This window comes from Peromyscus maniculatus, chromosome 15 (assembly GCF_049852395.1).
Source record: "Peromyscus maniculatus bairdii isolate BWxNUB_F1_BW_parent chromosome 15, HU_Pman_BW_mat_3.1, whole genome shotgun sequence".
In the NCBI taxonomy this organism is placed as follows: Eukaryota; Metazoa; Chordata; class Mammalia; order Rodentia; family Cricetidae; genus Peromyscus; species Peromyscus maniculatus.
Genome location: NC_134866.1, coordinates 36,824,183 through 36,849,680, shown reverse-complemented (window position 1 = coordinate 36,849,680; position 25,498 = coordinate 36,824,183).

Genomic DNA, 25,498 nt, shown 5'->3' with positions numbered 1-25,498 from the left:
TGAGGAATAGGGCCATTCATTATTTCTAATCTTCATTGGTTGATATTAATCCTGATTAAGAGTCAGAAATTTCTTTCCTGTCTAGTAGTATTTCTGGAGTTGTTGGGTGTTTGACATATATGCTGTAAGTAGTATGTTTTGCTTTTGCAAATTATAAATTTGCCAGCACATCAATTTGATCTTTTCAAGGTTTGTTTTCTTACTTTGTTTATGTAACTCTTGAATAGATTTTTACTTTAGGGCTGCCCTCCTCTTTAGACTTGATTTTTCTTGAGCTCTACTAAAAGCTCAGATTTTTAATAGTGATGCTTTATTATCATTAATATGAACTTGAGCACTTTCTAGTATTTTGTAAGATCTACCCCAAATAGCTTCTTTGTATTCAATAGTTTTCTCTTTCCTTGGCCTCATTCTTTCTCACCTGCACCATTCATGTGATATCTAGCCAGACTTCAGTGACTGCCCTGGGCAGATTCTATGGCTTCTTAAAAAAAATCCCTTCATCTTATCAGTATTCACTATCTCTGTAACTTACACCTCTGATCGCTCTTAATCTTGGTAAGATTGTTGTGTACTCACAAGTGGAAACCCATGAACTGTGGACTGGTGGCTGTGGAGCCGCCATGGGACTGGACTAGGCCCTCTGGACGTGGAAGACGGTTATTTGGCCCCAACTGTTTGGGGGGCAGGATAAGATAAAAAGGGAGATTATGGAATCTACTTTTAAAAAGGAACTACTTGTTTTAAATAAGATAAGTAATGAAAATTTTTTGATCTGAGTTTATCAGATGTTACTGGACTGGACATTGTTAATATATATAATGGAGTTTTTATCTAAATCTGTGAAATGTTAATGGACTAGACATCGTTGATGTAATCTTGACTGTGTATATTGTATATACTTACTGGATATAATTTTTCTTGTATTAGTTATAAACTTTTTTTAAATTTTAGACAAAAAGAGAGAAAATGTGGTATTGCATTCCCCCAAATATTGTGCATGCTAATAAACTTATCTGGGGTCAGAGACAGAGCAGCCACAATATTAAACATAAAGGATAGGCAGTGGTAGCACACGCCTTTAATCCTAGCATTCCAGAGGCAGAAATCCATGTGTTCAAGGATACAGACAGGCATGGTGACTCATCACACCTTTAATACCAGAAAGCAAGCCTTTAATCCCAGGGAGTGGTGGTAGAAATGGTAGAAAGCAGAAAGGTATATAAGAAATGAGGACCAGAAACTAGAAGCATTTGGCTGGTTAAGCATTTGGCTGGTTAAGCTTTTAGGTTTTGAGCAGCACAGTTCAGCTGAGAGCCATTCGGATATGAGGACACAGAGGCTTCCAATCTGAGGAAACAAGACCAGCTGAGAAGTTGGCCAGGTGAGGTTTGCTATGGCTTGTTTTGTCTCTCTGATCTACCAGCATTGACCCCAATAACTGGCCTCAGGTTTGATTTTATTAAGAACTTTTAAGATTCATGCTACAGGCACCCAAGCAGGGGGATCAGGATCTGTCCCTGGTGAATGGGCAGGCTTCTGGGAATCTGGTGCCTGTGGTGTGACACCTTGCACAGCCTTGGTGCAGTGGGAAGGAGCTTGGACCTGCCTAGGCTCAGTGTGCTGGGCTATGTTGACTCTCCATGGGAAACCTCGATTTGGAGGATGTGGGGATGCAAGATGGCTTGGGAAAAAGGGCTGGAGGTGGCAGAAGTCACTTACATTGTGTTCTAAATGCATGAAATTTTAGACCCTGAAGAGACTAGTAAACCAGATGAGATGTCTTGTCTTTGTTCAATGGCCAAAGAAGACCCATGTCAAGGTCCAAGGCAACTAATATGATCTGTCATCCAGCTTCAAGAATGGCCTGTAGAAGAGAAAGAATAGACTCAAATTGACAAATCAGACAAGAATTTTATCATGGTCTACACATTCTAAGAGTCATGATAATAAAAAGAAGCAATGATAGTTGAGAAATATTTGGTGACAGTTTAGGAATGAGATGCAAAGAAAAGAATATTAGAAAGAAAGTCTCCCAAGTTTTTTGAGCAAATATATGGAAAGTGATACCGACCACTGAGATTCTTGTGTTTATATTTCTCTATGAAATAGGACTGTATTTTATGCACATACTTATATTTTTGTTATATGGCTATAATTACAAAATACCAGAGATGGTGTGGTTATGACAAAAATATATTTTCACAGTTCTGGAGATATAGGGGAAAGTGGAGGTATGGGCATGGTTGGTTCCTCTGAATGCTATAAGGGAAAATCTATTTCAAACCTCTCCTACTGGTATGTGGTCATTTCTATCGATGATTCTGCACATTGTCATATGTGTATGCATATCCCTGTGTCAAATTCTTTTTCGGAAGGATACCAGAATCATACTATATTAGACCTCACCCTAATGACTTCATTTAAACTCAATTATTTCTGTAAAGGCACTATTCCCAAAAATCATATTTTGAAAGATTAGGTCTTCAATACATAATTCAACCCACAGTCACAGATAGATATGAAAGAAATGTATTAATGTTACTTTTCTAATTAGTTGCACTTATGCAATCTTTAAATATATGTGTAGAAATGGTTACTCAAGCTTACTCTATGATCTACATTATAATATAGTCACTAATGCTCACTATCATTAAAATCTATATGATTTTTATGCCTGTGATGTGTTTCTAAATTTTAGAGTTGGCCTACATTGGTTATGTTAATAATTGACTCAAATATCATTTCTTGATAACATTCTTAGAGCTTTTTTGGCAACATATTTTCAAAGGTATATTTTGAAACATACTCTTATCTTGATGAGTACAAAGAACTGATTATTTAGTTGAGATAAAGATTAGAAAAGTAACTCTTAAATTTAATAGAAAAAGTTTAAATTTTTAATGATACCAAACAAGCTACTAGCTTTCATGAACAGACTCTAAACATAACGAACATAGTCATACAAACTCAAACAATTAAAAAAAAATCTTTCATGTTTGGTAGTACTAACAAAATACACAAGAATAAAGAACAGTCAGAGAAAGAGACCACACAAGCGAAAAAGTCACTTAAACTAAAATGTGTCTCCCAATCGTCAATGAGGTGGTGGTAAGTCTTTGAACTCACACAAAAGCATGATGATTGGTCCAATAAATTTCCCCTCTACAATGGAACCATAACATATCTTAAGAACAAACAATATCCTAATATGCTTTACATATGTTCTTATTTTAGCTTATAGATAATTCCATATAGCCGAAGCTCTATAATCATGTTTGTTATTCATTAGACAAAAAAAATTGTGAGATTTCTCATGTGAGATGAGAACAGCAAGAAAGGAAACAATAAATTCATCCCCAAATCAAATACAGAATCAGGTCCCCAAAATGTCAATATAGAGCCTTATGTTTGAGATTGTCATTTTGGGATTAAGGCCACCCAGACATTATTTTCAATTAAGTTTTCAAGAATTGTAGGTTAAGCATTCATTTCAAGTTTGATTAACACAGTACGATAGAGAGTTCTATATGCTAATGAGACTATTTATTTATTCTGAAAACACTGAAATATTCATGTTTCTTAGTAAAAGCCTGGATCATGCTATATTTATTCCACATTCCTTCTTTTAAATAATTAACTTCACATATGTTGTTTCACTTGATTTTCACAGCTGCCTTTTAACATAGAAATCATTTTTTTGCTTCTGTTTTTAGTTAACATGCAAAAATAATAGATTTCATTATTAAATTTTCATGCATATACATCAGTATACTTTGTTCATATTCAACCCCCCACCAACTTTCTTGTCCCCTCTGACCACCCATTTTTCCTATTCTCCCCTTCTCTAATAATCTTCCTTATGCTTTCCTGTAATGCATAAGACATATATGTAATTAAATCATGATTGTATATATAAAAGAAAAAGACGTTTGTCTTCCTTTCTCTCCCCTAATATTTATTTGATCCCTCTTTCTCTTCCTTTTATATCCCTTACCTCCCTGCCCTTTCATATACCCCGATTTCTATATTCATGTCATATACATGTGTGTATGTATCCGTATGAATGTATTTATAATTTTACGATTCAAATTCAATATTCTTTTGAGTGTAGATTTCACACAAAGAGAAACCATGTGATTGTCTTTCTTAGCCTGGCTTCTCCGTGATTTTTATGCAGATTACATAATTTAATTCTTCTTTAAGGATGAAAAGAACTCCTGTGCGCGTGTGCGTGCGCATGTGCGCACGCGCATGTGCACCTTATATCATACAAATGTATTCATTAAGATAAAGGCAATGCTACTAAAAGACAGACAGACAGAAGCTCCCCTTTTCATTAAATTCACTTATTCATTTTATGTGTGGCAGGTGGAGGGTTATGTCCATGGTGTGGGTGTGTCGGTGAGAGGACAACTTGCAGGGATCAATTCTCTCTTTCCAACATGTGAATCCTGGGGATGGAACTCAGGTTGCTAGGCTTGATGGCAGAAGCTTTAACCTACTAAGACACCTCATCACCCTTAGCAACTTCCCCCTTCATTCATTTCTCCCCACCCCAAATAAAAACAGTAGCTTAATGACTAAATGTATTTCTCTCATCTAACAATCCAAGAGTGAATAGTTCTTAGCACACAGATGGCCTCTCCCCTCACATTCTACTTTGCTGTTCTTGGCTCAGAACTCCAGTTGTCTCCATTTCTCAGCCATCATGAATGGAACAAGGAGGGAACTAATGCCAGCCATTGATTTATTTTAACTGATATCTTTAAAAGACCATGCTCACAGGCTAAAGATCAGAATTAAATCACAGAGATAGACCAAGTGGCAGTGGGGTGGGATCTGACTGGGAGGCCATGAACAGAGTCGGGGGGGGGGGATGACCAAAGCTGCAGAATATGATTAAGTCAAAGAATTCCAAGAAACCCATAGAGAGTGGCCAGACACTGTGCAAAAACAGATAGAGCAGCCTCGAAGGACATTAAACAGGACAAAACTTCCTACAGAGTAACAGTGACTTAAACCAAGGACTCAGTTTGCAGCCCGTGCAATAAAGATAAAGACTGTCCTACACACATACAAATCCCAGGTGCTTGCATTACTGTATCTCTTCTCATGATAATGAATACATACAAGACATTTGCATACAAATAAATTCATAGTGATCAAAAGAGGATTAGCAGATGATCTAGGTATCTCCATCTTCAAGGAGGATCTGAAATAAATTTTGAGAATGGCTTAAGCATCTGGCAAAGGATATGATAGATAATAAGGGTTTTAAGTTGCAGATAAAAGGGTTTACACAAGTCCTGTGACCCTGAGACCCTTCTGAGTCCTAAAGAACTGCTAAATCTCTCTAGTCCTGAAATATGGTCAAAACAAATGATGATTCACATTACTTGGTGGGAAGTAATAGAAGGATCATGTTTAAGAGAATCACATAAGCTTGTTTGTTTCAAAATCAATAAAATGGCACTCTGATAGATTGCCACAGAGTACTTATGCACATAAATGTAATTTAATATTAATTGGAAGTCAAACATAGACTAGTAGAATCACAAACTTAATTTGATTCTCAAAGCCTTTCTGGAACAAATTGCTTTTTATCAAGATCTGAGAGTATGTGTCTGAAGTGTGTGTCAACAAAGAGAAGGAAGCTACAGGAGACACTGTGCGTGGGAATTTCAGAAATGAAATCCATGCATGATGGAAGTAACCATTTATGCTCTAAGACATTGTCGTAATAGCAGTCAAATATTTTTCAGAATGACAAGGGAAGCTGTTTGGTGTAGCAATTTAAAATTAGGATTAGACTTGAGATTCAGCAGGCAATGAGGAATCTTAATATGTTCTGGTGCAAGAGTTTATTGAAGCTATTGATTTTGGTAGCTACAAGCATCAAGGTCTTAGAAACAAACTTTTTATCTATAACTCTAACTGAAATAACAAATGTCTCTCTCTACCTTCATCTCCTTTTCACTTATGAAGTATTTTCTATGATCATATTCATGCAGAAGTTAAACTCTCTGCTTTCATAGTCACCATCAATGGCATTTGTAGACAAGCTTCCCTTGCCTCCCCATATTTCCAGTATCAGTTGTTGTTCAGTGAGATAAAGACAAATAGTTTTCTGTCATCTAGGAAACTGCTTTAAAGGGCAGTGGGCAATTGTTGTGTGCTTCGTCGTCGTTGCTGTTATTATTTTGCTATGCTCCATTCTTCCTGCCAATTGGCTAGATATCTGGTAGGATGAATGGGTTTCTATCACACACTTTCAAGCTCTGGGCAATCTTAAAAACAGAAACTATATGTCAACAAAGGTGGAATGTGGACAAGGAGTGCTGATGAGCTGCAATATCAGTTCTGAACTGTCTTCATCTGTCTTGTGCACGAGAGAGAGCTAACTCTCTAATCTGATTCATTCATTTTAAGGTACTGATAACTGTACTAAAACTTAATACTGATACAATGGTTATAAGGAATAGAGGAAGGGAGGAAATCAATGAACAAAGATTCCAAAAGGCCAATGATAGGTTTAAAAGTTTAACAAAGTCCACACTGTTCTACTTCTTATATTTTCTAGACTTTATGTGGTATATTGTTAGGGTTACAAAAATATTAATTTTATCATCTTTATTTTCCTTCTTTGAAGCTATTGTCACTCTTTAGAGTGAATGTTGTTATTATATCTGCTTTTTAAGACCTATCACACTGCCAAAATAAACAGGCAAGAAAATGTGAATGAAAGAGTTTTTGCATTGAGAAAATATTTTATTGCCACTATTTTATGACTTTTGTAGTAGGGAGCCAGTTGTTTAGTGTTGGGAATATTTGAGTATTCAACCTTTTCAGGTTGAATAATTATCTTAACAGACTTACTTATCAACAGGTGTAATTTAAAGAAACGGACCATTCTCTTTATAAATGCAGTTTTTGATGGATAGTAGTTTAGCAATCTATAGCAAGAGTTTTCTACAAATCAAATTAGAACTACGCACTCAAATCATAGTGATCGCATGTCTTTCTTTCTTTAGATGTTAAATATTAAAAGTACCTACTGTCTGTTGCAAAGAGAAGTTTCCTTGATGAGAGGTGAGGACTACACTTACCTGTGAACATAAGGGCAAATATTTAGAATGGAGTTAGGGATTGTGCTGGGAATTTGAAAAGAGCAAGGAAGGGTACAAGGGAGAGTTTGGATGAATGAAAGGGAAGAGAGAAATGGTGTGATTATATTATAACCTCAAAAGTAAAAGAAAAACTGCCAAGAAAATGTCTACTGTTCTTTTTTTAATTAATTCTGCCCACTTTTCTGAAAATAATGTAATTAAATTTTTCTTCATGACTCAGTATAATATATATATATAATCATATTTTCATATATATAAAATCATATTTTCTATCACATTGTCTTTATTCTTCTAGATTCTCTGAATTGGCTATTGTGATCACAGATAAACACAGGCATGCAGATATTTATACAACAAACTATCTTTGATTCTTGGGGGCATAAACACAGAAGTGGATGGCTGAATCACATGGAAGTCCTATTTTTTGGGTTTTGGAGAACCTCCATATGAATTTTCTATAGTGGCTGGACTCATTTACATTTCCATTAACAACAAGTAAGACTTGTGCCTTGTTTTCCTGATATCCTCCCAGCACTTATCTATTTCCTTTGTTCTTGCTGAATTTTATTATTATTATTATCATCATCATCATCATCATCATCATTATCAGTGTGTGCATATATGCATGTGTATGTGGGGAGTGCAATGATGTATGTGAGAACAGATGTATGCATGTCATAGACTAAATATGGAGGTCAGGGAACAACTTTCAAGAATTGTTCTATTCTTCCACCTTGGGAGCTGGGAATCTAATTCATGTTCACAGGTTTGCACAGCAAGTGTTCTTAACCACCAACCCATCTCACCAGCTCTGTGTTGCTTTTTATAACCATTCTGACTGGGATGATATGGAGTCTCAAATTATTTTTGATATATACTTCCCTGATGGTTAAGGATGTTGAACATTTTATCATGTATATATTGGCCATTTGTACTTCTTCATTTAAAGGGTTTTTTTCCAGTTCAATTAGACATTTATTAATTGAATCATTTGTTCCTTTATGTGTGTGCGTGTGTGCGTGTGTGTGTGTGTATGCGTGCATGCAGCAAGCTTTCTCATTGGACTATCTGTGGACCATCAGCCCACAAATAATAACCCAAAGACTTATGCTAATTATGAAAGCTTGGCTGTAGTTTAGGCTTTTTCTCAAATAGCTCTTATAAGTTAATTAATTCATTTTTTAATCTACATTCTGCCACGGGGCTCAGTTACCTCTTCTTAGTATGTCCCATCTGACTTGCTCCAAGCCTGCTGGCAAAATCATGCCTAGATTCCTCCTACCAATTTTTCTTTCTCTCTGCACGAAATTCCTGCCTATACCTCTTGCCTAGCTATTGGACATTCAGCTTTTTATTACACCAGTTACAGCAATATATCTTCACACAGTGTACAAATATCCCACAACATTCCCCACTTTTTTCTAAGTAAAAAGGAAAGGTTTAAACTCTAATATAGTAAAATTATATTCTATATGAACAATTATCAAATAAAAATTACATTCACAATGTCCAATCCATTTGTATTTAGTAAATTTGGAGAAAATACTCTATTTTCTATCCTATCTTGATGAATCTAAAGTTTTACACCTAAATCACTTTTTATCATAATTTCTATCACCATCCAAAAGTATCTTTTTAGGCCTTAAAAAATCTTCTTAGATAAACAACTTAAACTTTTATGTTTTTCAACCTTATAAACTTTACATATTTTATGTATTTTTTTAATTTGGTAACAATGATAACTATATGACCATCTAGTCTTAAATCCCCATCAGAGAACCAAGAAGGATAAAATATCCCTGAGTAAACAGGAACTGTGAAGCAAACAACTTCCAAAACTATAGAAATGACAGACATCTGACTGCCTGAACAGTTACCCCAAGGTTCCTCTGTGATCTTGGGGCATCCATCTTTGGCCTACAGGCCTAGAATATCTAACAGACTTTTCTGTGAAGCATGAATTTTGAAGGACTGTCTTACCTTGTGTTGGCAAAGTTTAGCAGTAACATTTTTTGTGCCCTGCTTATCCAGTTTGGACAGCATATTGTCAGTTGAGGCAAGGGCAGTTCCTTGCCCAAATGGTTAGTTTTGTCACACTGTAAGTAAACTCCATATAGAGGTTCTTCAATACCCATCATCTTTTTTTTTTTTAAGTAAATTGGTGCTGTCAGGAACAGATATGTTTCACTGTCATGGAAAGCCTTAGATTATTAAAAACTTCTTAAATGTCATATTCTGTAGGTTTCTGAAGTGTTGGAAGAACATCTGTCTAAAATATATCTTTGTTTGACCTTGAAAATATACCAAACATGACTACAAGTTTGATTGTTGTAGATGACTACTAGTCTCATTTCTTAATTTTCCTAAATAATTTCTAATAATAATAACGTTCAAGGGCTAGAAATTTACATTACATTGTTAAATGTGCTGCATAGGTACAATACCTTAAACAAGAGTAGAAATATATATTCAATATAACAAAAATAACCTTAAATTTGTATCAATATACAAAAAATCCATACCAATATAAAATATTTAAGAATAGTAGTTGCTTTTTAGTTTAAAAGTAGATTCAACAATCTACCCTTTTTCCTATCATTTCTATACATATCCTTTTCCTTTCAAAAGTAGATCCCTGAATCTAATCTCCTTTGTTTGGTTTTTCCTTAACTGTGACCAACCACAACTTGTAACCAATCCCCCTAAATAATGATAAACATCCATAATTCATTGAATGACCAAAACCACCCACCCTACCTCTTGAGAATGTGGGTATTGTGTTCTCTAGACTGCCTCCTGTTGTCTGGATATGAAAGCATCTCTAGGGAACCCTGAAAAAATTGGGATAATGGTCAAGTCCTAGGAGAGCTAGCTGTAATTTTTTTTTTGTTTAGTCTCTGTGTGATGGGAAAGTGCAGAGCCTGTGTGGAGTCCTGGTTGTAGTACTGGGTGAGGCTGAACTATCTTAGCTAGCAACTTTGAAGTTGTTCTGGATATAGAATTTTGAGGAGATTGCAACAGAGGCATTTTGAGAGGCTGGATCACCTGGGCTATTTGTCTTTATTAGTGCCTGGTCCTTTTGTTCTGAAAACACACAAACTTTTAAAGATAAAATATAGATCTGCATTAACACAAGTATGGAATTACAGTGTGTACAAGTCAGCTAATGGCGATTTTCTGTTTTATGTTTGAGCAAGCAAAAGGCATCTGTCAACTTTATAAATATTTTTGTACTGTATAACCAAACCTCTAGCCTTACTATATGAAAGGATGCCATGTAATTATAAGTCATGTGGATTCTGTAGCCAACAAGAACTATCATGTTTCATCAAGTCTCATTGCTGTTCCCATGCAGAAGGATCAGCATACATGTCACCTGTCCTGTACTCTTTCCTGGCTTCTTCCCTCGTGTCTGTAGCCAAGATACTCAGTAGGTCTTCCTCAATCAAATCTGATCTTTATTAATTTTGAAGGAATTCATAGCTTTTTGTTTCCTGTGGAAACAAGTGAAACCTCTCCCCCTATGCAACACATTTTCTGACTTCCATTCTGAAGTTAAAACATTCTTAAAAATATATAGGTTGGTTTAAGTTAGCAGTTCCAATATCTCAGCAGCTACTGTTTTTGTTCATTAGCATTTAAAAAAGTCAAAGTCAACAGAGTACCATACAGGATCCAGATACCGTGTGTATTTTCCATCGTTATGTGGCTTTTTCCTTTTATATTATTTTACTCTCTGTTATTTTTAAACTGCTTATTTTTTCATAATTGTCTATACCCATTTTATTTTCTTTCTTCAGCATCTAAGCACATTTTTAAGCCTTCTACATCTGTTTAGAGATTTTCTCAGTCTGGACCTTTCTGCATTTCTGCAGCATTCTCTGACCACATGAGCCAAACTTTAAACTGCTAAGAGGCTGCTAGGCCCTCCGCCATGTGGCTCTGCTTAGCACATGGCCTGGCATCTGCCTTTTCCCCTCTTCAGGTCAGTGAGAGTGGAGCCTCATGACTGCAGGACCCAGCCTGGAGCTGATCTGTCAGCCCAACTCTGGTAGGCACTTCTACCTAGTTTCCTGCCACTGAGGAGTGCACTACCCTCCACTCATAAACCCCATTCAAGTGCTTAGTAGCAGGGCCTCTTTAAAGAGCTGCAAGCTCCGAGCCTACTTGGAACTTTTTTTTTTCAGCTTTCTCAGGCCCTTTTATGGATTTACATGCTATGTGTTGGACACCAAATGCAGTAAGCTTTCTTGACAGACTATCTTTGGACCACCAGCCTACAAATAATGACCCAGAGACTTATTATTAGTTATGAAAGATTGGCCTTAACTTAGACTTTTTCACAAATAGCTCTTATAACTTAACTAACCCAAATTTTTTAAATCTATATTCTGCTGCATGGCTCAGTTACCTCTTCTTAGTATGGCACATCTGACTTGCTCCAAGTCTGCTGGTAAAATCACTCACCTAGATTCCTCCTCCCAGTTTCTCTCTCTCTGCCCAGAAATTCCACCTATACCTTGTGCTAGCTCTTAACTATTCAGCTATTTATTATACCAATCACAACACTACATGTTCACACATGTTATACAAATATCTCACAATGTGTGTGTGTGTGTGTGTGTGTGTGTGTGTGTGTTATTTATATCTGCTAGATATTGTAACAGGGTCCCAGACCTTAATAGGCCCCCAAACCTTAGCACAACTGACTCCATGATGGAAGGGCCATTGAGGCTGTGAAACTTAGCATGTAGACAATACCACCTGCCAAAAGTAAAACAAAGACTGAATCCATCAAAGTCCATAGTTCTGAGAAAGTCTCTAAATGTTCTAATCTTGCTTTTTGGCTTCTATAGTTCCGCTCCTGGCTAACTGTTTTTATTACCTGAAGTATGTCAACCCCAAACATGGCTTTTGTGCTTAAAAACTCACCCTGATAAAGACTCAGTGCTATACTGGGACCCTGAGCACCCAGTGTAGTCACCAGTTAAAGACTTTCTATTGGTTCATGTCCAAGCAGTCTTCTCTGGTGAGTATCCCACAACAGATATGAACTCCCTGTCTGGTAAATATTTGTAAAAGTTATTCCCATTCTATAGCCTATTTCTTTGCTTTGATGATTGTTTCTTTTGTTGTGAACAATCTTTTTTTATGTGATCTCATTGCCCTTATTCCTCAGCTATTAGCTATCTATTCAGAAAGAAAGTTATTATTTATGCCAAGATTTTGAATGTTTATGCTCTATTTTTCTTTAATTATTTCTGAGTTATTTCTTATTACATTAAGGTCTTTAATACACTAAATTTATTTTTACACAGTATTTGCAAAAAATTATCATAATAAATGCCTTTTCCTTCCATTTTTCTTGAGTTATATCCTCTCCTGGCTTTCAGTGTAAACGTGAGAATAAGCTTGGTCAATGTGAAGCAGGCAATGGCTTAATAGAGACTCATATGGGAAAATCTGCCCTTCTACTACTTTTTGATATGGAGAGACTCAAGACCACCACATAAAGAAGCCTCAGACAGTCTTCAGGAAAGTAGGAAGTCAAATGAAATGGTGACCAGCCATCTCCATGCTGCCCCCTAAATGGTCCCATTCAGACTATCAAGAGCAAACTGCTGATCGTCCTGAAGAATTACAACTTGATCTCATGTCTCATCTTTTTGTTTATTTGCTTGGTGTTTTGGAGTGTTTGTTTGTTTTTGACACTGATTTTTTGAGTTTGGTTTGTAAAAACAGTGATGTCAACAAAAAAGATGATATTCAACTTTGATCTTTCCTTTCAAACCTTGTAAAATTTCTAAACGCAATGTAATTAGAGTGGCCTTTGATGACCAGAGGATGATCCTCTTTTATAAGAAGAAAAAATACAAAACAGGAGAAATAAAAAGATTTGGACAAAAACAAAGAAAATTGAGTTGTGTTCTTATGAGTAACCAGTCATATGTTACTTATGCCCCCCAGTCACCAGCTTCCACTCTAGAAACACTTCAATGCTGCGGTCCATGGTAATAGTTCTCCTTTTTAGTGATGTTCCTATGACTTTGGTATCTTAGCCTAAGAGCTTTTGCTCTTTCCTTCCAGTTTCAAAGCCTACTTCAACAAAAAGCCAGTTCTATCCTGATTTAAAAGAATCATTGCAGTGATCATTAGGCAAAAAAAAAAAAATGACTAACTTATTACCTTTCTTTTTGCAAACATATTTCTTCATACAAGAATTTATTTTTAAAATATTTTAAAGAAACTACCATCTGAGATATTGTGACAATTTTTTCCTATTGGCAGAATGTTCACTATAGATTTTACAGAAGTTGATGTTAGTTTATGATGAGAGCCAAGGAGTCATTAATAAAGAATTTCACCTGTGTGGTATGTATGTGTGTATAAAGGAAATCTATTCTCTCTTTCTTTGTATGAGTTTATATACATATATGTATGGTCATATATGTGTGGGTGCATAGGCACATGTGTGACCATACATGTGGAGGCAAGAAGTTTGATGAAGGCCAGAAGTTTGGTGGGCATCTTTCCCTATTGCTCTCCATCATATAAGGCAGAGTCTCTCACTGGATCCCATCTTCACATGCCAAGGCTGAGGTTACAGGCAGCTTGCCATACCTACCAGTCACTTCTATGGATTCTGGAGGTCCAAACTCAGGTCCTTATGCTCTCATGGCAAGGGTATGTAGCAACCTTCCAGGCTTGCTGTCTCAGTTTTAGAGTAAGTTGGTGGAGATTTTTGTTTTACTTAAAAAAATGTTTATCTTTCAGAGTGTTAAATATTTATCTGATAGAAATAATCCAATTGTATAGGCAAAAAAAAATATCCAATTTCCAGATATGGTGGTGCATGACTTTAATTCTATTACTTGAGATTCAGAGACAAAGAAATCTGAGTTTGAGGCCAGATTGCTCTGGATAGGGAATTCCAGGCTAGCTATTGCTACATATGGAGAGTCTGTCAGAAGAAGAAGTCAGAAGGAGGAGGAGGAGAAGGAGGAGGAAGGGGGTAGAAGGAGGAGGAGGAAGAGGAGGTGGAGAAGGAGAAGGAGGAGGAGAAGGAGGAGGAGGAGAAGGAGAAGGAGAAGGAGAAGGAGACGGAGACGGAGACGGAGACGGAGACGGAGACGGAGACGGAGACGGAGAAGAAGAAGAAGAAGAAGAAGAAGAAGAAGAAGAAGAAGAAGAAGAAGAAGAAGAAGAAGAAGAAGAAGAAGAAGAAGAAGAAGAAGAAGGTAGCATGAAGAAAAGAATTCAATTATTCATTAGTAAATGAAATAATTTAGTAGTTAGTAATACATCAAAATACAGCTGGTAAACTGTTCCATTTGATACTAACTGACTAATGTATAGTGTAAATGGGGGAGGAGGAGGAAAGGAAATACACGAGAATAGAATCAACATAGGTGGTGTGAACCTTTACTATAACCAACCATAGGCTCAAGGACTGCTTACCTTCCCTCCCTCTCCTATACCCTTTCCTCTCATCCCAAACATTATTAAAATACTTACTATAAAAAAGAACCTTTTCAATAGAATTGCATGAAATACCAATATTATGTCCTAGTATATAAGCCAGAGCAAAAGCACTATCTGCCCTAAGCATATAGCACACCTGACCCATAACATGGTGGTCTTCCTGTGTTGTGTCCAGCAAACGAGCCACAAGGACAAACACAAGACAGCATATGATCCACCCTAGCCCCTCCTTGTCTTAGTACTATGAAGACCAGATCCCTGAGAACAGGCCTCCTTTTCCTCATTTCACGGGGTAAAAAAAAAAGGGGGGGGGAATATAAGCATGCTGAGGAAAGTCTCCAGGGAGAAGCCTGAAGGAACTTTGGAAAGAGATAAAGTTCTTCAGTGCCTCTGTCATTGTGTACCTTCTTCGGCGACATCACTGCCATGCTCCCTTCCCCTTAAAGCTGGTGTCCTTGACAAAGTGACATTTGCTTCCTATCCTTGCCTCACTTCTCCCTTCACAACAATTAGATGCCTTCCTGTCAGCACATTGGTGTCTTTTGTGTTAGACTTCGTGCTATCCTAAACTGGCATCTCCCCTGTCTTCCTAAGCCATCCCGCTCTGCTCTTTTTTTTTTTTTTTTTTTTTTCTGAAAGCCTGCTCCAGCTGCTTCTGGATGATATGGAGCTTCTGGATGAGAATCTCTCTTGGTGTACACTGAGTCCAAAATACGTGGCACCAGTGTCCCTGGATGAAGACTGAAGCTCAAAATTGAATTTTTTTTCTTGTATTCCTCAAACAATGATGGAGATTCAGTCACAGCTTGAATATTTTCAGAACCATGATTTAAATACTGAGAACTGCAGCTGTAAGTCACTGGCTCCCTAATAACATCCATGAGAAAGGAATCTGATCTGCACCTGCCCCCCACAGCAGGAAGACCATCAGTAAACATACACACCACCATGCACACTGTGCCATTTTTAACCAGAAAAGCTACCCCATGAGAAACATTTACAAAAACTACATCCACCTAGTGCAAATGATCTCTGTGGCCATCACTTCTTTTAAGGGGCCTACATGCATCAATACCCTTACAATGACTGCCCAAGATGTGGGATTTTAGGAGTGGAAAAACAGAACATTAGAGATGCTAAATATTCTTTGGTGTTTCCATAAAGATTAAACAGCAGTGATGGCATCTGAAACACAACTATTTCCCTGATAGACAATACTAACCCAGTTACCTCATCTTATAGATAAAATGGATAGTCTAAGTTCATAGAGATGTATTCAAAGAAACATGCCATTTAAACATGTTGAAATGGGTTGTAGTTAATTGTGTGTGTGTGTGTTTGTGTGTGTGTGTGTGTGTGTGTGTGTATACATTGTCGTGTGGAGAGGGTGCAAGTGTGTACATGTGTATGAAAACCAGAAGTCAGCATCAGTTGTTGTTCAAGACAGGTTTTAAATGCTAGAAACTAAAATGTGTTTGTGATGTTGAAATAAGACTCACATAAATATAGACAAAACTAAAATTGAATTCTTTTTCTCATAACCATGCTGCTTTTTAAGTTGAAAATGGGTCATGGAAAATGCTTAGGAAAGGTTTGTTGAGAGACTGAATGAATTATGCAAGTAATTTTATTTGTTCTCATTATGTATCTGTAGGAATTTTGATTTAGCCAAGTTGATTACATGAAACTCTGCACTTTCCAGGCTACTCCACCTGCACAGTTGTTGCATATGTGTCATGGTCATTTGGTCAGTCAGAAGTCCTGAGGAATATGGCATGCAAAATGCTAATGCAGAGACATCATTGGTGCGACTTTGTGGAATTGTCATAAAGGAGTACGTTAGATGTCTGCTAGGATCGGTCTTGCCCAATGGAAACACACTGCCATTGTGTATGTTCTTTTCTCAACCGCATGGAAATGCTACTTTAACAACTCTCTAAACAGTTTTAAGAGACTTTGTTCCACTCTCCCAGACCGCAGGGAAGAGAGCCATGTTCCCCGAGTGTGACAGCCTTTCACATGTTGTTTACTCTCCAGTCTCCCCATAAGCCGCACTGGGGTATTCCTTTGTCACCCACAAGAACATGTTGCTCACGCGTGGCCCTTCCCTACTCGTTTGCACTGCCTTGTAAAGCCCAATTTTCTCTAACTGCATCAAGCCATGCACTATAAATCACATTTGCATCCCATTTAAAGCATAAACCACAATAGACACTGAAGAACAAAAGGAACCCCAGGGCCAGCTTTTTAGACAAAACTCCCACACGTTGATAATTGGAAGCACATAAATCAGTACACAAACAAGGTTTCAAACTGCTGCCTCTCTTTAAGTTGGTTGTCTCTCAGCCTCACCCACTTCCAGTTCTGACAATAAATCCCCTTGGAAAAGTAGGAAGGGCAGAACAAAATAGTAACAAAAACTCTCTGGATAACAGCAGACATGAAAACAATGTCATAGGTTATCTGACCAACTATGCTCCCCGTCTTCATTTGACCTCGACAAAGACCTGTATGACTACTTAATAGCAGTCAGCTCCCGTTGCTGGAGCCCAAATTTCAAGTTTGTCCTGAAATGTCAGCTGGCTACTAATAGGTTAAGGTGCATCCTTGGGTAAATAAGACTTTAGCTTAAAAGTCCAAATTATTTTCAGAACTATAAAAAATAATTTTGCCTCTAGCTTATATTAACAGTCACCAGCAATAGGGTTGGATTTTCTGTTTGTGTTTCATTATCCATTGAAGCTCCGTAGTTCAAACTAGACTGAATTCCTTTACAATACAGTCCCTAAGCGTAATTACCCTCTAAGGTGCAAACCCAATGGAAAGTGAAAGGCCTTTCATTAGGATACAGAGCAGCTGATTCTGATTTGCTGCTGGACATAATTCTATGTGCTCTGCATACAGAAGTGCTCCACAGCCAATGGGCTATTTACCTCTCTTTAAAAAAAAAATCAATAAGAAGGTACCCCCACCCCACCTCCCCATCCACCTCTAGAGAACCATTAGAATATTAACGCCAGTCAACTTTTATGTCTGACATGTCAGAAATGGCTTAAATGGATAATGATTTCCTACAAGAGGTTGAATGTGTGTCTGGCTTGAACTAGTCTGGCAGCAAAAGTAGGATTTTAATTAGATTATCAGAGAGCTATTTGTTAAATTTTGGAATGCTGATAAAATTTTAAAAGCCTTTCTAATCTGGAGATAATTACCTTCAATCATTAAACTTGTTCTTGATTAAAAAATCTGAAAATGAGCCTGTTAAGCCTTCAGCAAAATAGTAAGCCTAATAAAACGCTGAACATAACAACATTGCCAAGCTACCAGCAAACTTGAACAGCTACTAGTCCTAGAATCTGTGCAACTGGTGAGAATTAAACTAATGCTCAGAAAGAGCCTGATGCATCTTGAATGAATTCTGGCCTTGGGTTAGCTTTGGGACCCGCTTCAGAAAAGCCAGCAGGAAGATTTACACTTAGATAAATCTTTGAAAAGTGCCCAAAGAGCAGAACTTCCGTATGTTTCACAGTGACAAACGTGATAAAGACAAAGAGTAATGTTGATTTCACTCCTCGACTGACATTCTTGAGATCTGAGAAGCAAGCTGGTTAAAAGAAGAAAATAACCGAGGCCCAAATGTTACATATGGGCAGCATTGATGACCTTAGCTTAGGGCCTAGAGGATGATGGGCATTCTGCTCACAGGCTCTCTTCCATAAACTCTCATCTTGCCTTGTATGTGGGTACTCAAGTGTATCACTGAGGGCCATGTGGATTTAACCTTGTGTTTCAAGTGCAAAAGAGGGCCATACTAAACCTTATTAGATGGCAATTACCATCAAGACTTTGTTATATACTTAATGAATCTTTTTTTAGTATCTTGATGGAGACTATTATTTTTGGCCTAACAGTGACTATCACAGGTAAAATGTAAGTGCTATTAATTGTCTCAATATAAAGTAGAGAAACCAGCATTAAATAAATAACTTCCCTGGAGATAAAATATAATAGAAGCCATGTTCTAAACTAACCTGTGCTTTGAACTAGATGTGTCTTAACTCACACCATCCATGACTAGCTAGCAAGTAGTTACTTAAAAAAATGGCTGTCCTCAATAGTTTACAAATATCCTTTAAACGGCTTTGGTATATTTTTATTCCAAAACTTATTGAGTGTTTACCATATGTTGACATTAAGAATTTTACAATGTACAATGAATAACACCAAAAGAACCAGTATCTGTGCTCACAAATGTTTCATTCTGTATTTAAAAGGTACAAATAAAGCAAGCAAGAAATATAATAACACCAGGCTGTGTTAAATTTTATGGAAGGAACTGAATCTCTACTGGGATGAGAACATTTTTCTACACCACATCCTAGATTTTTGAATGACATAACAAGGTAATAGAACTCTCAGTATTTGAAAAAGTATGCTAAAAATATTGCAGTGTGGGTCAGGAGCAGCAACAAGAGGAGTCTCATACAACAAAAATCTGCCTTATCCAAAACGTCATCAGAGAAATAATATGCCCGGTTGAATTATTTAACATAACCAATGCCATAGTTAAATATAACCAACTATGGGGAAATTATTGTATGAGGTAATAATAAGGAAATGGAAAAAATAAGAGAGACTTTTGCCCCCTGATAAGTCTGAGCTATAGAATAAATTATAAAAGCATACAATAACTAGGAAAGGATACAGATCAACAATGGCAAAGGTGTGCCACAATAATAAAACATGTGCTTGTACAGAAGTAGGTAGCTTAAGGAGAATTTAAAAGGGACATTAAGCCCAATTTTATGGATAAGGAAAGAGGAAATTTTACACAAAGGGAAGGACATGTAAAACCTAACAGATGCAAAGGAAGTCTGGAGTGAAGTAGTCCTCTTCAGATGCAAGTGAAGCCCAACACAATGAAGAGCTACTGGGCTCCTCAACCTCAACTTCCAACCTAGAAAGGCAATCCGTTTTCCCAAGCACTAGATATAGCATCTATTCTTATCATTTCATTCTTCTTTACTTTTGAATGAGGAAACCTCAATTACCTCTGATTCTTCGTGGTTACTGATATAAGGCTGTAATAATACACTACTGCTACTACCATCATTGTTTATTACTATTGTTATTATTATTATTATTATTATTACTGATATGTTTGAATAAGTTGTTCAGAGGCAGGTTCATATGCGTACCCTTTACATTGGTTTTCATTTACACATGAACGCAGAAAGCAAGGTTCATTCACAGTCAATCAAACTTGGGGGACATCAAAGGATCAAAAGTGGTTGGGTTTACCACCACATAGCCTGATGGTAAAACAAAAATCATTGATGCTTCCATTTTTCTTAACTGTAATAAATACCACCTCTTCTTTCATTTTACTCTAAAATTCTCATGGCCTTTTCTATTGAATCTATCCTGTGGTTACCCAGTGGAATCCTATACTGAATAGGCTATAGCCACATTTCTGTTCACACAGTGGGTCATGGAGCAGTGTCCAAAATACTGGGGTTTAGAAGCCCCCATTATGTGGTCAATCGATGGTTATGGGGGTAGAATTCAAAAGTATTTAAATTACATTTAGCTCAAATGCTTTCAACCACTGAAATTGTTTAGCAAGCCACACACACGCATGCACACACAAACAAAGCTGTGTTTGTTACAAACCAACTTAGAAGTTGATCTGAAAATAATGATCTATACTAAGATTCTTATGTAAACATTTACTTAAGTTTTATAAGGAATCAAGCCAACATGTTTATGCTTATACTTTTAAAGATGGTCAGGTTCCTAGAGATTTGTTATGCCATTGACTTTGGTTTTAAAATTTGTTTTACAGGCAAAATTTGTATCTACAGCAATAGAAAAATGAATGAGCTTTAAAGAATATATTAAATGTTTTCTGGAAGCAAGCACTGATGTAAAAAATGAAAAAAACCTAAGGATGTGGAAGCAAGATGGACTTTTAAAGTGCAGCCATTCAGACATTGGCTGGCTGCCAACACAAAACCTGGAAAGACATCTTGAAACCTTTAAATACCATAATTTTCAGCTGTAAGGAATTCTCTCCACGTTATCAAAGTACTGAAAAAAGTATTCTTTTATAGATCTCCAGATCCAAGGTTAAAATGCATTTTAGGAGATGTTTATTTGAAATTATTTTGCTGCTTTCTTATATAGTCCATTCCGTGTAAGATGAGGTCAACTAGAGTTCAGACAAGACTGCACCAGTAAACTGTGTGAATGGAGGAGCAAACTTAAAATTTCTTCCTCAATGTAACAACAAAAAAAAAGTTATGAGAGCTATTTTTCATAGTCTAAATTTTATTTCACCTGAAGCTGCTTAAACATCTCAATTACCAACAACAAAACTGAACTTGAAAACTCTTTAATTTAAAGAATTGCTACTCGGCGTCTCATGTGTAGGCGGGTTCTTTATAAAAGATATCAGAAGTTGAAGCTTTCTTGAATACATTGATTCTGCCAAGAGAGTTTATTCAACACAAATTGATTCTAAAGTAGAGTCTTGATTAGCCAGTTCATAAAATCATGTTTCCCCACTTTTTCTTTAATATTAAATAACTTAGCCCATTTCCTTCACCCTGTCTCCATAACAATTGTCGCTATATTTAACACTTGTACCATAGGTAACAGATTTCAGAAATTCAGACCAAAAAGTCTACGAGATTAACATCAATCAGGTCAAGTTACCAGCATGGTGCAAAAGTGGATGGGATGTACTAGGCTTGGGAAACTGGCTCAGCAGTTAAGAGATGTACTGTTCTGTTCTTGCACTTCCCAGCACCCACCTCAGACAGCTCATAACCACCTACAACTCAGCTCTAGAAGATCACATGCCCTCTTCTGGACTCTGTTGTCATGTGTACTCACATGTGTACACACACACAATTAAAAAATAAAAACAAATCTTAGAAAAATAAATACACTTGTGCTTAGTTTGATTAAATATTATGTATATGTCCTTGTACATATTCCTTAGTCATTTAAATATCTCATCACAAGTGCCTATCAAACTAAATTTACACTTCAGAAAATATTCTGGGTCACAGATATAACTGGCAATTAATTTGTGCAGACCATTAAGGAAAGGAGAAAGAAGAAAAGAACCCATTTTTGTAAGCTTACTAAAAACTATAACAAGAAGTAGTTTGCATGGAAGTAACAGTCCTAGAAAGATAATGCTCCTTCCAGGACCCATACATAATTAAGCAAAAGGCTCAGTGCCAGGTATATCTCCCTTTAAGTTGATCATCAAAGAGGTCCCAGAGACCATCCCTAAACAGTACAGGCTGTTGCTCTTGGGTTTCTCACCACAACTTAATGATAAAACCTTATTACTGAAGACATGATACACTTCAGTCAAAGAACGTGGAGGGGAGAACTCAGCCTCATACTGACCTACAAGCTTCCTTGCTGCTGAGTAGCTTTCCAAGTGCCAGAAGGAGCTACACAAGGTGCCATTGTAGAAAAGTTATGAATGGTGGTGGCACATGCCTTCAATCCCAGCACTCAGGAGGCAGAGCCAGGCAGATCTCTGTGAGTTTGAGGTCAGCCTGGTCTACAGAACAAGATCCAGGACAGGCACCAAAACAACACAGAGAAACCTGTCTTGAAAAAAGAAAAAAGAAAAGACATAAATGGTTATATTCAGTCAGAGCTTTGCAAGCTACTATATTGACTTGCCTGGCAAAATATAATCATTGGTGCATGATATTGTGGGGGTAAGCAACAACTGCCTTTTTGGATTTAACTGCTCACTGCACTGGAGGAAACTCATGCTTGGTACTGTAACACTGGGCAAGAATTTATGGCTGGAGAGGTCATAGGCACTAGTACTATTATTTTGCTAAATGGGCATAATATCGAAATGCCTTCTATAAATACCTATATTTATACCCATAGATTAGTACAGCCCTCAAGCCTCATGAGAGAATAGTCATTTTTCAGTAGACAATGGTAAATATAGAGACTCACAACAGGATACAGTTCAGAGAAAAAGTGGTTACAGAGTGCTAGGTCATAAGCCGGACATGTGTGCTACACACACACACACACACACACACACACACTATGATTCAGGTAACATCAAGGAAGAAAGAATCTAGAATGCAGTAATTTCTTTCAAAAACATTTTACTACAATACTAATTGATATGAAAAATAAAATAATTGATAAATCATCATCCAATAAGGAGAGAATAATTAAGTATATGGAGGAAATTAGAGTATTGTTTGGCTATTTGGCATAATATTTATAAAGTTTTACATAAAAATGGATAGGATTTCAGAAAAAGACAGCAACAAACTAAGAGATTCATAGCATCCTTTAACAAAGAAATGGAAGGGAAGAAAATGGCTTTGCATAAGGGAAACTAAACAACTACGTATTTGAAATTTTGAAATTTTTCCTTTCTTAGCTAGGATAATTTTAAACAAATCAGCTTCCTTGGGAGTTCAGTGTGGTGTTGCAGAAAATGAGGAAGATGTGTTGTATCTCATTAATACACTCTCAGGTGAGAGAGGTGAAAGATTAAACTGCAAAGGAATAATGTCAGACCGCGTGCTGTATTTGGAAGAGGGGGCGAGAGGTCAAGGTGTTCTGATCGTCTCTGAATGCTCATGAAGCATCTCTTACAGGAAAGAAACTGGATCCCTAATCTTAATGAGCTTTCTGGGACGTGGGGTACAAGAGGCATTAGCCATTCTGCTGCACACTTGCCAACAATATCTAACCTAGCTTCAGGAGAAAAAGCACCACCTCTCTCACCACGAAAGCCAGGATGTGATGGGCTTGCCCTCCCTATGGCTTCATTCTCATGGCAACTCATCCCAGAGAAGGGGAGAGGTCTCAATGATGAAGATGTGAGTCAGTGTTTTCTTCTTAAACCACAGCTTAATAAATTACATTCAACAGGGAGGAGTGTGATCATGCTAGTGACTTCAACAGCAAAACTTCTGTTGTATAAAACCAGAGACCCTTGGGATTATCCCTTTCATCCACATAATTGAGTAAGAAGAATGAATTTACATAAATGAAAACATACACCACTAAGCCTCTTATCGAAGTTCTGGGTACCTGTGTGCAGGTTTCCCCAAGGATATCCACAAGCAAAATCAAGCACATAACTTCTTGAAGCAAGAACAAAAGTTGTGGGAAAGGTCGTTTCAGAGCTATCAAAATAGAAAAAGTTTTCACTTTTCAGTGGGTACTTCTGCAAACTGCATTGAGGTGGCTGTATTGTTGTGGTGGTTTCTCTTCTGTCTTTTGTTTGTTTGTTTTTGATATTATACTCCCTTTGAGAGAGGACAGTATTTCAATGAGTTCAGAACTTCACAGTTTCTCTGGGATGCTGGATCACATGGCTCCTCATACATAATCCATTGTCCCCACCTGTGAACTGCTCCAGCAACACACCGTGTTCCAAATTAGTGTGGGGATATCACTCTCTCCTCACAGGCCCACCATCTCCATTATGGTTATTCTAGCTTTGGAAAGGGTTTAGTACCATAGACCACAAACCACACACTTCTGGATGAACCCATATTAACTCTGACCTTCCATGTCAATGCCCAGCCAATCAGAAAAAAAGAAAAAAGAAAGAAAAAGAGAACAATGGCCACTAAGCAACAGTGAAGGGCAAATACGGGAGAAGATGAATGGGCACTAGGAAATGAGGGTACAGAAGGTAAAGCATAGAGGAAAGATGATGAGCTGAGGTTTAATGTGTTCATTTGGCTTCACTTACAAAATAAAAAGGCAAAGATACATTTATGAATAATTTGATTCTGGCAACCTTATGGTATTGGATTCTATATTCTACTGAGCATAGAGTTATGCCATCCTACCCCTGGGTATGCTTCAGGCAGTTAGTGACAAGGTGGTGTGTCATTTTGCATGAGTGTATGGTACTGATAAGCATGGGGTTTTGTGTGTGCAAAGCAAGCACTCTGCCACTGAGTTATACCCAAGCCCTGAAAGTATACATGATATGAGGGTAAAGAGAAGCACAAGAAGGCTATCTTCCAGGATAAAAATGGATACAGAAAGATTCATATTGTATATTAAGTTTAATTACATTTTTACTATATTATATTCACTTTTTAGAAAATCTACAATCAAGAAAGAATAATTTAGAACATTAAAAATGTCACATATCAGGGGCTGGAGAGATGGCTCAGAGGTTAAGAGGACTGACTGTTCTTCCAGTGGTCCTGAGTTCAATTCCCAGCACCCACATGGTGGCTCACAACCATCTGTAATGAGATCTGGCATCCTCTTCTGGCCTGCAGGAACATGTGCAGGCACAACACATAATAAATAAATTGATAAATAAAAAAAATACCTTAAAAAAAATCCCACCAGAGCTTACCCAGCAGCTCTTGAGTAGTGGCAACTGTAATTATAAAAAAAAAGTGTCAGATTTGAAGTATCTTTACCCATAAGAAATGGATAGAAAATGTTAGATCAAAGCTGAATTTACTATGAAGACTACAGAGAAGATGAGAAATAACATGATTAGATGACAAAATAAATGTTCATAAATTTAAATTATACAAAAGAAGTTTTAAAAGTTTTCAAAAATAAATAAAGAACAAAATTAATAGAACAGTAACAGAGAATAAAGAATAAGTGAGTTATATGGAAAATATGTTGACATATGTAGCCCAATTTTGTTCCTGAATGAAAAACCAAATAAAATATCCAAAGACTTAACACAAGAAAATACCACCTACCCTCAAGGAAATATGAATGCAAAAATGAGAAGGCCCTGAGTGGTTTGATGATGGTACTGAATATCGATGCCAACAGCAAAAGAGCATTGAGAACTTCTTGGAAGATACAAAACAGATTATATCAAA